Source organism: Hippocampus zosterae, chromosome 12, assembly GCF_025434085.1.
Source record: "Hippocampus zosterae strain Florida chromosome 12, ASM2543408v3, whole genome shotgun sequence".
In the NCBI taxonomy this organism is placed as follows: Eukaryota; Metazoa; Chordata; class Actinopteri; order Syngnathiformes; family Syngnathidae; genus Hippocampus; species Hippocampus zosterae.
The window spans coordinates 7,694,752-7,709,341 of NC_067462.1; the positions used below are offsets into that span (position 1 = coordinate 7,694,752).

The following is a 14,590-nucleotide window of genomic DNA, read 5'->3' on the forward strand; positions in this document are numbered from 1 at the left end:
AAAGCGGAAGAATAGGGGGATTATTATTTCATGACCTTTCAATCCGCTGCCTGTCAGGTTGAACTAAAGCCATATATGCTGCTGGAGGACTAATCTCATTCTCCCCTTTTGTGTCCGCCAGGGATGTGTCATTTCTTTATCCCCCTACCCCTCCATCCAGATTTAGTCCATAAAATAAACTTCCTCGGCTCATCTGATAAGAAGCCATCTCCTTAGTTGGATAAGGCGGCGGTGGTGATGGTGTGCCTTGGTCTGACCGTACGCCCCCCCCCCGTTCCTCCCCCGGCTACCGGCAGTCGCATTTTGGGGGTGTCAGATAACTCAGACAGAGATGGGAAGAGGCAGGAAATGCCACTTTGTCTGCTGTCTGCGAGCGGGCGACAACAAAAACGACGAGAGCGACTCTGATTAGAAAAACACCCCCTTCTAGCGGACTCCTAAAATGACGCGTTATCAAACCGCAGCTTACGACTGCGGTCACCGGTGTTTGCACAAGTCGCGCGCGCTCACTTTGTGTTGCCATCTTCATTACGCTTAAGTCACCGTGCCTTCCATCAAATCGGTTTGATGCCTTAAGAGCAGGACTGGGGAATCATTTTCTAAAGTAATCCTTGGGCTCTATTAAACGCGGAATGGAAGAACGAGAGATGCTACGATCATACAAATGTTTTTTTTGGACGTTTGAAGGCTTTGAACAAACCGTTGTTTTTAGAAATGCATGACGGGCCAGACGAAATGGTCTGCTGTTTTTATCAAGTACTTGGCCACAAAATTAGGTACACTGGGACAACCTAAAAAGAGCCAATCAAGGCTCTGCACCAATAAGTGTACTCAAAAAGCTGACGTTTATTAATTGAACAAATTATTTATTCTTTAATAAGGGTGCAGTCTGCATTATATCATGCTTTGTATGTCAGGAGCAGATTTTCATATTTTGGCCCTTTCTGAGACTAACTTAACCAATCCTAAAAACATTTTTGTAATACTATTAAATACCTGAGGCTCAATGAAAAGTGCACCCTACTATCGTTGTAAGAGCAAAATCTTTTCATTGGGTTTTATTCAAACCCAATGGTGTACCTAATATTCTGACCAATTACAGTTGATGAAAAAAAAATGTGACGGCAAATTAATATGATATTGACATTAATGGGGCAAGTAGGGTTATGGAAACAAAATGAATCGCTTAATTAGGGATGTAATGAGTTTACGAAGGTGACAGTTGGAAACATAAGCATTAAAAAACGCTGGAATGTTGGAGTCTCCCCAGTCAGTGAGGCATGTCGATTTTTGAGACGCACTTTGCAACACCTTTGTCCTTGATGAAATGTGCTCAGTGCAACATTTGAACTGCTCACACGTGCGACATTTATTGCTCGATAACGAGAATGGAGAAAATGCATGGGATTGAGTTAGGGGTGGGGGGGTGGGGGCACAACGCAGGGCTATCATGAACTGCACCAACATGTCTCTTTTTAAAATGGCCAGTTAAGACTGATACGAATCGGAGGAGTTTTCTTTGGAGAGAAGTGACTAATTACCCCGTGGACCGTCCTGATAGCAGAGAAGAATTAAAAGAGCACAAAAGAGTCTCCAAGCGACCATCTGAATAACAAGAGCAACGGGGTTTTTTTCTGTTCGGAAATTTCAGTTATGCTCTTTGGAGATGCTTTGTGGGACAAAGTGGCTCATGAAGACTCATCGGGAAGATGTTAGGCAAAAAATAAAAAATGCAAATAAAACCTATTTTCAAGCCGATACGTAGTAAAAAAAAATAATTGTTGAAAATAAGCGTCATGTTCGAAAAATAAGTGAAATGAAAGTTGGACTTTTCATACAAAAAGATGACTTAGAGTACGGTGAAGATAAAACGATGGCTGGAAAAGGCATTTTGGAATGCAGTAAATGTACACATGAAATAACTATCGAATGCTGTAATTGCTGTGCGAATAGTCAACAAACAAATGACAATGTCATCTCAACAGAACGGTTGAAAGTAGTGAAGTGGCGGCATATCGCAAGAGTGTATATTCATCCTCCATCGCAGCGAGAGGAAGGCTTTGAAGCCCGGCAAATGCGAGCGTACGCTAAGTAACTATGTAGGCCACACTCCATGCAAATGGCGTCAAAAGCAGAGTGCTTTAGAAGATTAGAAGATAGACACCCGGCCCCGAAGTGGGCTGAGAGGAGTAGGCGCTCCTCCAAGAACGCCGTCCTATCTCCTCGCGACGGCAGAAAAAGCGTCCTAATCCTTTACCTTTTCATAGTGATCTAAAGCCGATTTAAAGACTGTCACTGCCCCAGTTTGTGTTGATTTCGTGTTCAGCTGCAGCTCAAGGCGATACTCTGCACACCCACTTATGACACCGGCAAAAAAAAAAAAAAAAAAAACTGAAATGGGGAGAGAAAAAAAATCGAAAGGATGTGTGCATGAGTGTTCCTGCAGGGACATGGTGAGCTAGAAAAAAAGAAATATCGCAAGTATGTACTCTTCATCATTTAAGAAACAATGTTACTAGTCGACTTTGAAGCAAAGACGAAACCATTGCACTTTTACGTTCAAAATTAACTACGAACAAACGCACACCCTGATCCTCAGGGACAACTTTACTGTCCTACCAGTAATCAGAAAGAACCAGCAAAAGACAAGCATTGGATAGAGCCAGAAAACTTGAGACCGTCCACATACAAATGTACACCAAGGTTATTTTCGTGAACGAGAATTGACAAATTCACTAAATTGCAAATTAATTAATCAATTAATTAATTGACCACTAATTAATTAATTAATCAAAGATGTCTTAAAAGTTTGTTCGTGAAATAAAATATAAATGACACTACCCTTTTTTTGGTGACCAACAAAATGATCGTAAAAATGTCCTTGTGGTCATCATTTTAATACGTTACGCTTTGGACTTGATTTAAAAAATTAAAATTAAAATCTAATTGAGAGAGTAGTACAGCGCAGCCGTGAGGAAGGAAGGTTGGTTCTTCGGTCCTGAAGGCTTGGGCCTTTCCTGCTATCTGGTGTCCCGCAATGCGAATTTGACGCAAGGAAAGGATGACGATCTTGAAAACCTCTTCGCCACCTCATCAGGCCTCGACGACTTCGGACCGGTCGCACTGACGTCACGTGTCATGAAGGCAATAGCAAGACAAGTTTCGGCCGATCTCGTGACGATGGTTGTTGTGACAGTCTAATGCAGAGGTGGGCAAACTACGGCCCGCAGGCCAAATGCGGCCCGTTGGTCTTTTTAATCCGGCCCGCCGAAGGTTGGTACACAATTAAGGTTCAATGTCAACGACTGCATTCATTTCATTTGGACTTGTAATGACAGGCATTTCAACACCAGGTGGCGCAGTTACTTGAAGTTGCAGCGCATTGGGAGGAAGGGGGAGACGACGGAAGCCCGCAGTAGCGCCAAGTCAAGCAAATCCCATTCGATACGATGGAATAATGTACTCTTAAAGTCTGAAAAACGTGCCAAAAAATGCAAAATACTGTTTTTTAAAATAAAGAAATCCAATTAATATTATATCGAATTTAGTTCACCCTTTTGATCCGGTCCTCCATAATATTTTCTGGTTCTCATGTGGACCTATGCAAAAAATAATTGCCCACCCCTGGTCTATTGGATAACTTATACTTCCCTAAACAGTTTCCACTTTCGGAATGAGTTCAATGATTTGTCATAGATGGTATCTTTTTACAGGCAATTCACCAAATACTTCACTTTCGAAAGAAACGACTGATTTGTCTCGGTATCTCGTCTCCATAACTCTGATTGTGTCTTCTTGTTTAATATGTAATATTACAAACTCGGTTCATTCAATCAGCAAACATTTGGGAGGATGAGGTGAGGTGGGGGGGGGGGGGGGGGCCTTTGGCAACTGTTCGCTCTTTTTGGTTTTGAATTTGTAAAGCCTTTTATCCACTTACGCTAGCTAATGACGACTCGGTGCACGGTGATCAATTGGGTTCTGATTTGAGCTTGCCTGAGCATAAAAAAAGGCTGAGAAGTTCATGGTGCATTCTTTATCCTCAACTCCAGTAGTTTTTTTTTTTAGCTTTATTGAACACGTTTATTTACAGGAGCTTCAGGCTGGGCTAATCACCTTCAGTCAAAGACAAAAGAAAAAGTACAAGCTCTTTTATCCTCGACTCAGCAGGCACGTCGTTGCTAACAAAACCTGTGGCATATGTCATTCATCCAAAATAATTTCAAAACAAAAAATTAAGTCGTTTTTCATGTAACTCACACACACACAGCGCAACAAAACCAAAACAGAACCAATTGAGGAGCCTGTGGGTTTCTCAAGGCCTTATTTCTGAACACGCCGTACACACCTTATGCACTTAACGCACACACGCACACACACACACGCTGCATCAAGAGCCGCTGAGCCCACGGAACAGAACCTCTCCAGCCCACCCCGTGCTTCTCGGTGTCTTAAGGTATTATTATTAGTGTATAAGCAGCAAAAGCACACGCGCACACACAAACACAAACACACACACACAGAAAATGATTGACACACAATGGCAGCAAATCTATGCAGACCCCTCCCTCTCCTTTTTCCATCTTGCTTTTTTTTTTTTTGCTTTCTCCCATCTGAAAAGACAAGGGGCTGCATGAGGCAGGTGGGGGGGTGCCTTAGTGTGTGAAGCATCTGAGTGCCTGTGTGCATGTGAGAGAGTGAGAGTGAGAGAGAGACAAAACAAGGATGGAATGGTAGGTACAAGGGACGAACGGTCCAACGACAAACTAAGCCAGAACCCCGAGCCAAGAGGAGGAGATGAGAGGAAGAGTAAGGCGGGGCAAACAGTTTCTGCGTTGGCATAATCCTCGTCGTCAGCGTGTCAGGTGCAGCCCGAGTGAGGAGTCTCAGGCCCTCTCTTACAAATATACGAGCACGGTGCCAAACACTGATCCTCTTATCATCTCACAGGGGGAGAAAAGATGGTTTAAAAAAAAAAGACTGCAGAAGAAGAATGGAGAGGCAGTAATACAGTTCAAGTATGCACACGGCTAGCTTTTCTCGGTAACTGGCTCCGAGGAGAAGACAGAGAAGTATTGTGAGGGCAATGAGTTTGTCATGATAATAAAAACATGGAACGACGGTCATATGTCCAGTCAGTAAGTGTCCCGCCATCTTAGACCTTTTTAAGTTAGAATGGAACCCTTGTCCCCCATCCCAGACACAACAATGGGATTGTCTGATCGCCTGCAAGCAAACATGTGAACAAACAAACAAAAAAAAAAGAAATGACGACACTCCACATTTTTTTTCAGTTTTGCTAGAAGAATTCATTTTGACTTCACCCTTGAATTAAAAATGGGACAGTTCTGCCGTCTGCTAACTAATCGACAAAGATATTTTTCCCCCCACATACGTTTTAGTAACTTTCCTTTTTTTCCGATTCATCATCTTCCGAACCGCTTGATCCTCACTAGGGTCGCGGGGGGTGCTGGAGCCGATCCCAGCTATCTCCGGGCAGTAGGCGGGGGACACCCTGAATCGGTTGCCAGCCAATCACAGGGCACACAGAGACGAACAACAATTCACGCTCACACTCACACCTAGGGACAATTTAGAGTGTTCAATCAGCCTGCCACGCATGTTTTTGGAATGTGGGAGGAAACCGGAGCACCCGGAGAAAACCCACGCAGACCCGGGGAGAACATGCAAACTCCACACAGGGAGGCCGGAGCTGGAATCGAACCCGGTACCTCTGCACTGTGAAGCCAACGTGCTAACCACTGGACTACCGGCTCCTTTTTTTATTACCTTTAAACCATAATGGAATATCTTCCCAAGCCCTGACATAAAAATCGTTCAGCTCAGTCATCTCAAATGAAACTCCCTGAACCAGGAAATAGTCTGCAAACAGAGAAAATCGTTTTGATTTTGGCCCCTTTTAACATTTAAGTCATGACCGCTGGCCCAGAATGGAAGTTGAAGTAGTCGGAGAAGTCGAGTCCTGGCGTCATTTTCCCGGTGTGACTCAGGTATACTAATTGATAAAAGGATTAATATACAAATGGAAATAGCGTGGTGCAACTATTCTTTCACTTTTGAAGTGGGTGGAGCCGTTCACCCCCCTCCCCTTAAATTGAAAATGTTACATTCTCGTCATCGTCTTCAATTGTGAACCAAGAAATACGGATACGGATGAGCGAATAGAGACTGCACAATTTTAACCACAGATATCCAAGGAGCTTGTCATTTTGCCATCTAAGTCGCAATAGAACTGTTCCGCCTCTCCAGGAACAAAAATCATCATCTTTGGTGACTTTCTGTGAACCAGGAAGTAATCTGCTCACTATCAAACAAAGTAAATACAACGCTCCATGATTTTTTTTTGGGGCGGGGGGGGGGGGGGGGGTAATTGCAGCCCTAACAAAAGACGCAAGCTTCGGACTAACATTTTTTTTTTTTTTTTATACAACAATCTTCTGTGTGTCCTTTGAGTCAATATGCAATGGTTCCCCAACCCCAGAAAGAAAGATGGTCATGCCGCATGAACCAGGAAGTGACCTGCTAACATACAGACAGTGCTTTGCAAAGGTCAGGCGCTTGACATTCTAGTGCGGCGGAAAGGTTGAACTGGTCAACCGCTGGCCGCCATGTGCTGGGGGCTCCAAGGTGACAGGAAGCAGCGTGGTTAATTAAAACCTGGACGGCGCTAGAGTGCATTCGCGGGCGTCCTCGCGTTGTCACTTGCACCGGTGCTTCAACATGCTCCCGCAAGAGTCACTTCCCTATTTCTCGTGGAGGATATTGAGGGCCTGGCGGCGCATAAATCCCGGCCGTATCTGCACAGCGGTAGCTTACGAATAACACTTTTCAGTTCAGCCTGATGGTTATCGTGTTTCTTTTCTTTGAGAAAATATGGACCTGTCACACGAAGCGCCCCGCAGATTTGTGACACAGCACCGCGATAGATAGAGCCAACAATAGGGGCCAAGGCCTCCCCACCCCGCCCCATACACGCCGTTAGCGCGGCTCGCGACGTTAATCAGTCGTCTGGGTTCACATCTGGCCTGACAGCAGCTGCATCACTGTTTAGAGGAGCTGCCAGTGTGAGAAGCGCACGGGTCGATTTCCTTTTCCCCGCACACAGAATGGGTGTTCTTCTCATTCATGTCTCGGCCCCGGCTCCTTTTCTTGCGGCAAGCCAATTAACCTGGGAGCAGCGCACTAATGAGTTCCCTCTGGTGGCCCTGCGGACGGTCAATGGAGGCCTGAAGAAGAGCGCAGGCAAGGAGCGAGGTCAAGGGAGGATGGCGAGGGGGCTGTGGGAGGCAAAGGCAACAGCGGGGGCGCTCAGCGCCAGCTTTGAGTAAAGTGTTTGGGGATGGGGGAGAGGGGGGGGGGGTGGGAGAAGACGGGGTGGGGGTACGGGACGGTTTGATGCGCCATCCAGTTGGCCACTACGGGCCTATCACCAAGACATTGTCAAGCAGACAATGGCCTTATCAGCCTGCCTTTCACACCAGTCTGATTAACTGGGAGGGAGACGGGAAAGGGTATGTCCTTGTCCTGGCCCAGTAAATGTCAGACTTTGGGCTGCGCACCCGAATGACACCCCAAAATTCTCCGTCTGCAGCTGCCATGCAGTCAGACCGGTGCAAAGAGCGCAGCGTGAAATAAAATGACGCTCAGTGCAAATTTGAAGCGGCGCTTGGTTGGAACTGAAGGGGGACAGGACCTTCCTGGTTTGACCTCAATAGAACTAACAGGCATTACAGTGTTTCTCTATGGGATATTTCTTTTGTTAATTTTTAATTCATTTATGGATTTATTGATCAAGTATTGCGGGTTCAAGGCGTGACGTCGTGCAGTTGTACACCAAGCGCAAGAACAACAATAGCTCACGGCTCAACGCGGAGCTTTGTACGGAATCTTTTTAAATAGCTCTTGTTTTGGCCCGACAGGTGTACCTAATGAAGCGGCCAGAGCATCCGACCAGAGCTTTGTGAAGCCTTGAAAAAAAAAAAAAAAAGAAAAATCAAAAGAGGACGGTTAACAGACTGCAGCAACATGTTTGTGTCACTGTTCAATTAAGCTGCCATATTGATCCGGGCCTCGTTTGTTTACTTGCTCCCTGCTTCCAATTTGGACGTCCTTGACGGCCATCTGTCACCGAGGCGGAGGGAGAAAAGGATGGTGGGGTGGGAAGGGGCGGTGGAGGGGGGGGATGTTGCACATCATGTGATCAAGATAACAACCAGAATAAAGATCAACAGAAAAATAATAATATACAGCAAGTATGAGTCCAAGCTTGAACTTTCTTCACGTATTTACAAAGCAGGGCAAATTGCGGTGATTCTGTGAAAGTGCACTGCTTGGAGCAACAAGTGTTTCCCCCCCCCCCCCCCCTCAAACTCTCCTCCCTTTCTCCCTTTTTTTTTTACTACATCCCCAAAGAGGGAAGGGTGCAGTAATTAGAGGGTGGACCAGGTGAAAGTACCCCACTCAAGAGGCAGGGCGCTGTAGCTCGCCCTCTCCACGAAAGGAAGACGGGAGGTGGGGGGGGGGGGGGGGCGGAGCACAAGAGGGTGAACGTGGCTGAAGCGGAGACGGTGATGAAGAAAAAAAAAAGCGGAAGGGAGGAAGCAGCAGGATGGCTTGGGAGCGCGTTGGGTCAAAGAAAATAAAATGTGACATTTAGCCAAAGAAAGAAAAAAAAACGGGAGAAGGGGACGGGCCGGGGCGCGCTGGGGATGGGACGGCTGGGCGAGGTGAGGTTAGCTGTTAAATACGATGGTGTTTTTTCAGGGGGGTTGTCTGCCCACTGTGATACAAATGGGGTGGGGGTGGGGGGGTCTCTGAGGAGGTTGGAGGGTAAGGGTGGGGAGGGGCCACCCACGGAAAAACTTGTCCAACAAAGCTGCTTCTGTCTTGGCCTCCCTCCTTGACAGACCTCCTCGAGTGGGCAGGATTCCATTAGCAAGCTGCACAACCTGGCCTCCATTCAGCAGGCCTTGCCGAGCGCGCGTGTGTGTGTGCAAGTACAGAGTTGGAGGGAGTGGAGGTGGTCCATACACACACACACACACACACACACACAGACACGCGCTCATACACACATTCACTTGTACACAACCCAGCTAATTAATCCGCAGATTAGCCCGCCAATTATTATCGCACTTGTTGTAATTAGAAATTATTTAAAGCATTTCCCAATTAAGGTCTACACAGTCGGACAGGAGAGGAGAGTCTGCTCGCCTCTGTCAGAAAAACAAACAAACATGTATCTCTCGAAACATTCACAGCCACACATGTACTTTTGAAACTGTATAATCAGGCTGTCTGTCCGGGAGGATGAGGAGGAAACGGGAGGAAGAAAAGGAGAAAGAAATAAAACAACAAAAGACGAGCTCCTTTAGCGCGGCGGTGGCCACACTGTAGCTGCCCCTTGTTAGGGGCTGCATGGGGACAGTGATTAGGAGGAGGCCATAATAAGACCTGCCAGGAAACACATGCCAATTAGGTTACCAGGAGAACGGCGGGCTCTCATCGCTATGGGAAACTCACCGGGCTCTGCATCACCCCTCCTTGTACCTCTCCCTTTCACACACCCACACCCACACATGCATGCATGCACACACACTATACTTTTTCTACCCTTTGGTTATATTAGGACATAGATAAGAAGTGAAAGAAAAGTAAGAGATCTGACAATAGTACACTGACATGTGAAGGTCACTGAAAAGACGTATGTATACAGTATAACATTGCTGTCCGGCGGAAAGCCCAGATCTAAATGTCTGTAAAATTCTCCACAAATCGATGCCGATGCCTCATCCGTTATTTTTATTCATGTAACCAATTTAAAGTGCAGAAAATAGCTTGAAAAATTACACTTGCCAGCCTGGAATGAAACTCTATTTCCTCATACTGCGAAAGCTGTGCGGCCTAATTGTCACCTACATATTCTGTCTGGAGGTTGAAGTTTTCTAGACCAGTGTTTTTCAACCTTTATTGAGCCATGGCACATATTTTACATTAAAATAATCTCATAACAAACCACAAAATGTCAGAAAAACTACACACATACGTACAGTACATATACTGTATATATATATATATATATATATATATATACACACACACACACATATTTATATAGCTATAGATAGATATACATACACACACACATATACACATATATATATAGGTTCGGGGCCCCCACAAAAAAAAGGACAAAATTCGACTGTAAAGGACAGTTAGGACTGCAGAAAAAAAATCATTGGCACATGATTCTCGAGGGCTTGCGCATGGCAAGAACCAAGACAAGGGCACGGCTAATCCTCCTGGCCCTACCTCCCCCCAACACACACACCCTGCCCACCACCTCTTCCAGCTACTCCCTTCAAGTAAGCCGGGGGTCACCAACATGGTGCCCGCGGGCACCAGGGAGTCCTCAATGCTACATGAATAAAACTCGAGTTCATTTAAAATAAACTCAAGTACACATATGATGCATGGACATATTCCAATCTGAAAATTGGGCATTTTCACGAGATGGAAACAATAACATCAAAATATTCGTTTTTCAACCTCCAAAACATTAAAAGTGAGCATTCTTGACCTGTGAGCCAGAAGAAGTAAGGGAGGAGGAGCGAACGTGATGGGATGGGTTAACAGGGCTCCAGGGAGCGTTATTAGTGGAAAGAATTACCGGCTCATCCATGCGTAGGCGACGTACGTGTTCGCCTTGTTTAGGAGGCTCATATTTGCACAAGTGCGATTGCTATCAGGGCCTCAGTGTAATACTGCAGCAGCTTTTGTTCCGATTCGTTGCACTTCCCCGTGTGTGCGGATGCAATAAAGCAAGCAAGAGATGTTGTCCTGTGACATGAGGAAAGTTACTTCGAAATATCTGCGACATAATGTGATGAAGGCTGTTGATTAATAACCCCCCCCTCCCTCCCTGCCTATCACTAAACCACAGTGTTATTAAATAAACATTATGAATACGCAAAATGTATCGAATAAATTAAAGAGATGGAGCCCATCTCCTCTCCAGCTCATTAGAATGCATGAGGAAATGATGTTCTGATTGCGACAAGAGTCACTCATTAAGTCCCGTTTGCCCCCCCCCCCCCCGAATGCCCCCCAGTCCCAAAACACTTAGCCCTGCTTGCCACATACTCCACACCCCCATCTAAAAGCTCCTGGAGTCAACCCCCGCTCTCCCATCATAACCCCCTCCCATGTATTTTTTTAACCCCCCCCCCCTGTCCAGCCCTTATTTTGCATTTATTCCACCATCAACCCACCACCATCACCGCTACCCCACCGTGGGATCTGTGTCATCATTTTAATTAATTTCTAATCAGGCGAGAGTAAACTAATCACGGAAGACGTTAAACAATGACAGCTTTGCCTGCTCCGCCTCACACTAGGGGGTGGGGGGGGGGGGAGGGTATGGCTGCTCTGCATGCTGAGAAGGAGTCTCACATTGTTACAACTCACAGTGGATGGGCCTATCAGCTCTGCCATACATGTTAATATTGGCTGCGGTGTACACCCGATGATGCCTTGTGTACCATTTAAACTACAACATCATTTTATTTTATCATTTTGCAGAGCACCAATATGTACAAGCTCCTCTGAGTCAAATGATATTATTGTTCATGTCTAAAAAAAAAAGGAGTAAAGCACACTTAAATTTCTCCAATAAGGCCACAGTTATTTTCTTACATTCCTTAACCAAAACATTCTTTTTAGCGGTTGAAGCTAGCATTTGATTGATGTGCGACTTCTTGAGGGAGCAGAGTGATCTACCTCAAATTTGTACAAAAGAAAAGTGAACTCAGTTCGAAATGCGTCATTCCTGTTCAAAAGAGTCATTAGAGAGAAATTTCAGCACTTTTGTCATTCTGAATGGTCTTTTCTCATAACAGGCGGTCATAAATTTGTTCAGCTTTTAATATCTGGAGAAAAATAAGGGAAAATGCAAGATAAAGTGCAATCGAACTATGTGCATGGGTGGAGTTTTATTTTGTTATTTATGTACACGGACACAGTTGCGTTTGCGCCGTTGTGGAAGTGAACACCGACGGCTTGCGCCTGTAATGGGCAGCATTTTTCACAGCCCCGCTTTGTTCAGCGGAGAGATCGGTGCTGTTGAACGGTCTGCGGCTGGATGGATGGAGGTCTTGAGGATCCGACGATGAGAAGAAAGGAGCGTTGGCGCGGAGTGCCGATGCGGATTTGGAGCTGGGAGTCGCGGCTTGGAGTTTGAAGCGGATTATGTGGGACAGGAGAAGTGAACTAATCTCTTTTCGTCAATGGACGCTACAGCTTCGTGTTTGCTTTCAAAACTTTGCTTGTAGCAGACGTGTGCACATTTTTTAGCATGATGTCTCTGATCCACTGGTGAAAGGACACTTTGATCCTCTCCTCTTTCATCTATAACTGCTTCAGACAACAAAGTGTATGCAGAAAAGTGGTGAATGATTGCACGACTGTCTCTGTCCTATGTGTTGTCTTGTGTTATTTTTTGTTATTTTGACTTCAAAAATGGCGCCGCGAGAGTGGCTGCCTTTCCAGCAGCTCCTATTTTTTTGTTGTTCTACTTCTTCCTTTCATAACTTTGCTGCTGTGAATCTGGAATTTCTCCATTGCGAGACTAATAAAGGTTTTCGTATGAAACCGGCTCCCCTCATTCCCTTAAAACTCAGTGCAGTTTTTGACATTGGAGAAGCAGAAGTTGACTCGCTGGAGTTCATACAGAAGATCAAAGCTTGAAAAGTACGTTTAGAAGGAACTGCAAGCTGACCACCACGGGTGGATGATCACAGATCACCGCTGTAAAGTGGGCACTTGAGACTGCCTTCTGACCTGATTGTTCGTATCGATCTGTAATAGAGCCTACAGTGGTTTCACGTTAGCATTTTGTCATTTTTGTAAAATCCTTGCAGTGAAAGTATTTTTAAAAGATAATGCTGGATATCAAAATTTTCCGACGGTTAGTTTAAAACTGAGGTCATGCAGATCCCATAAAACGTATTAGTTTGAGGACACGTAATGTTCGTAAATGATGCAAGCCGACATTGGACACGTCTGCATTATGACACCAGTCATCAAGAGCGCGACAAATCTCACGACAAGCCTGAGAAAATATAAAATAAATGGAATGAAAAAAACAGACGGGCACTTTTGGCCCACACATTAAGAGAGACAATGGAACAAGAGAGCGTTGATTAACCTCCTCCAAGACTCCCAGATCCAAACCAAACAGCAGCGAATCTTAATTGGCAAATCCCAACTGTATGATTGCGCGACAATGACGCTGATGACGAGTGATGACAATGGTCGGCTTAATGACCATCGTCACACCGGTGGGCAAAGGGAAATAAAAATACAAATGGGCGAATGCAGAGATGATGTGTGATTGGCATCAGGCCACGTGCAAGTGCATTTACACTCCACGCGTTCAAGTGACAGCTCCAATTGATTCCTTCCACGCGGCTACATTCCGACATGTTGCAGCAGCGGTGTAAAAAACAAAAACCATGGAAACCTCATTTCAAAATCTGGCTACCCTATCCGATACGGAGGAGTACTTGAAAAGGAATATAGTGGCCATCTGGGGGCAGACATACGGATATAATAATATACCATAATATACCAGAAGCACAGCTCCTCTCTCAGCTTCTCAGTATGGCAGTGATATTAGATGAACTTTAATTCCAAAAGGTAGCAAAATGAATCAAATAAACATATTCTAAAACTTTGTAATGGGGTAAAAAAAATCCAGTGAGCATTCAACACAAGTGCCTATGCCCAAGAAGAAAAAAAAAAAAAAAAAAAGAAGCATTTCACAGACCAATACCAGAAGACCTACTCAAAAGCCCACTCTGTCCAATGTGCGGCGAGTGGTCCTCCAATGCGTCACTGAAGCCTTCCAAACTGATTCATCAACAAATTTAAGTGCCTTCAGAGCATCATATTTGCTGGCTAACCACGCTAAGGCTAAAAAGTTATTCAATATTGGTGAAAGGAAAAATAGCGGGCTATAAAGTCATTCAATGTTGGTGAAAAGAAAGATAGTGGGTTGTATTTATTGTTGTCGCATCGCACTAACCCCCAGTCAGTCACCCCCCCCCCCCCCTCCCATCTCCATTCTCTCACCTCTACCCACTACTCCCCCGCCGGACCGCAAAAGGTATGGTTTTGGGTAACTGGTCCGTGGCAGAAAAAAAGGTGTCGGACTACTGCCCTAGAGGTTAAAACAAAAAATAGATATAGTGATCAAAATTGGGCACTTAATCACAAAGCGCAAGATTTTACATCACTTACTCAATCTCAATTTCCCTTCGGTGTGAGAGCCATGGCAACCGCCCAATGGAACGACCAAATAGCTAACCTTTGTTACATGTCAAGCACATAGACCCGCATCCTTTGCTTTGGTGTAATTTTGCGCTTTTCGTGAAAAAAAAAAAAAAAAAAACAACCCCAAAACACGTTGAAATATGTCAAAGTTGATGCTACAACTAGAATAGCGACAGACAGGGAGACAGGCGTTTTGATGAAAATAATTTTAAATTATCCCCCAGTCGCCATCCCTCCA

At 45.1% G+C, this 14,590-nt stretch overlaps 1 protein-coding gene and 1 long non-coding RNA gene across 4 annotated transcripts in view; one reads left to right on the plus strand and one right to left on the minus strand.

Annotated features, from left to right (window-relative positions):
* The window catches only part of LOC127611595 (importin subunit alpha-4), a 167,955-nt gene extending 157,754 nt beyond the window's left edge, over nucleotides 1-10,201 (plus strand). Inside the window, exon 18 of the transcript XR_007965385.1 lies at nucleotides 10,187-10,201. The gene's annotated coding sequence lies outside the window, so the exon portion shown is untranslated. The remainder of the gene's footprint in view (nucleotides 1-10,186) is intronic.
* The window catches only part of LOC127611646 (uncharacterized), a 93,197-nt gene that overhangs the window by 48,239 nt on the left and 30,368 nt on the right, over nucleotides 1-14,590 (minus strand). The gene's annotated exons all lie outside the window — the stretch shown is intronic.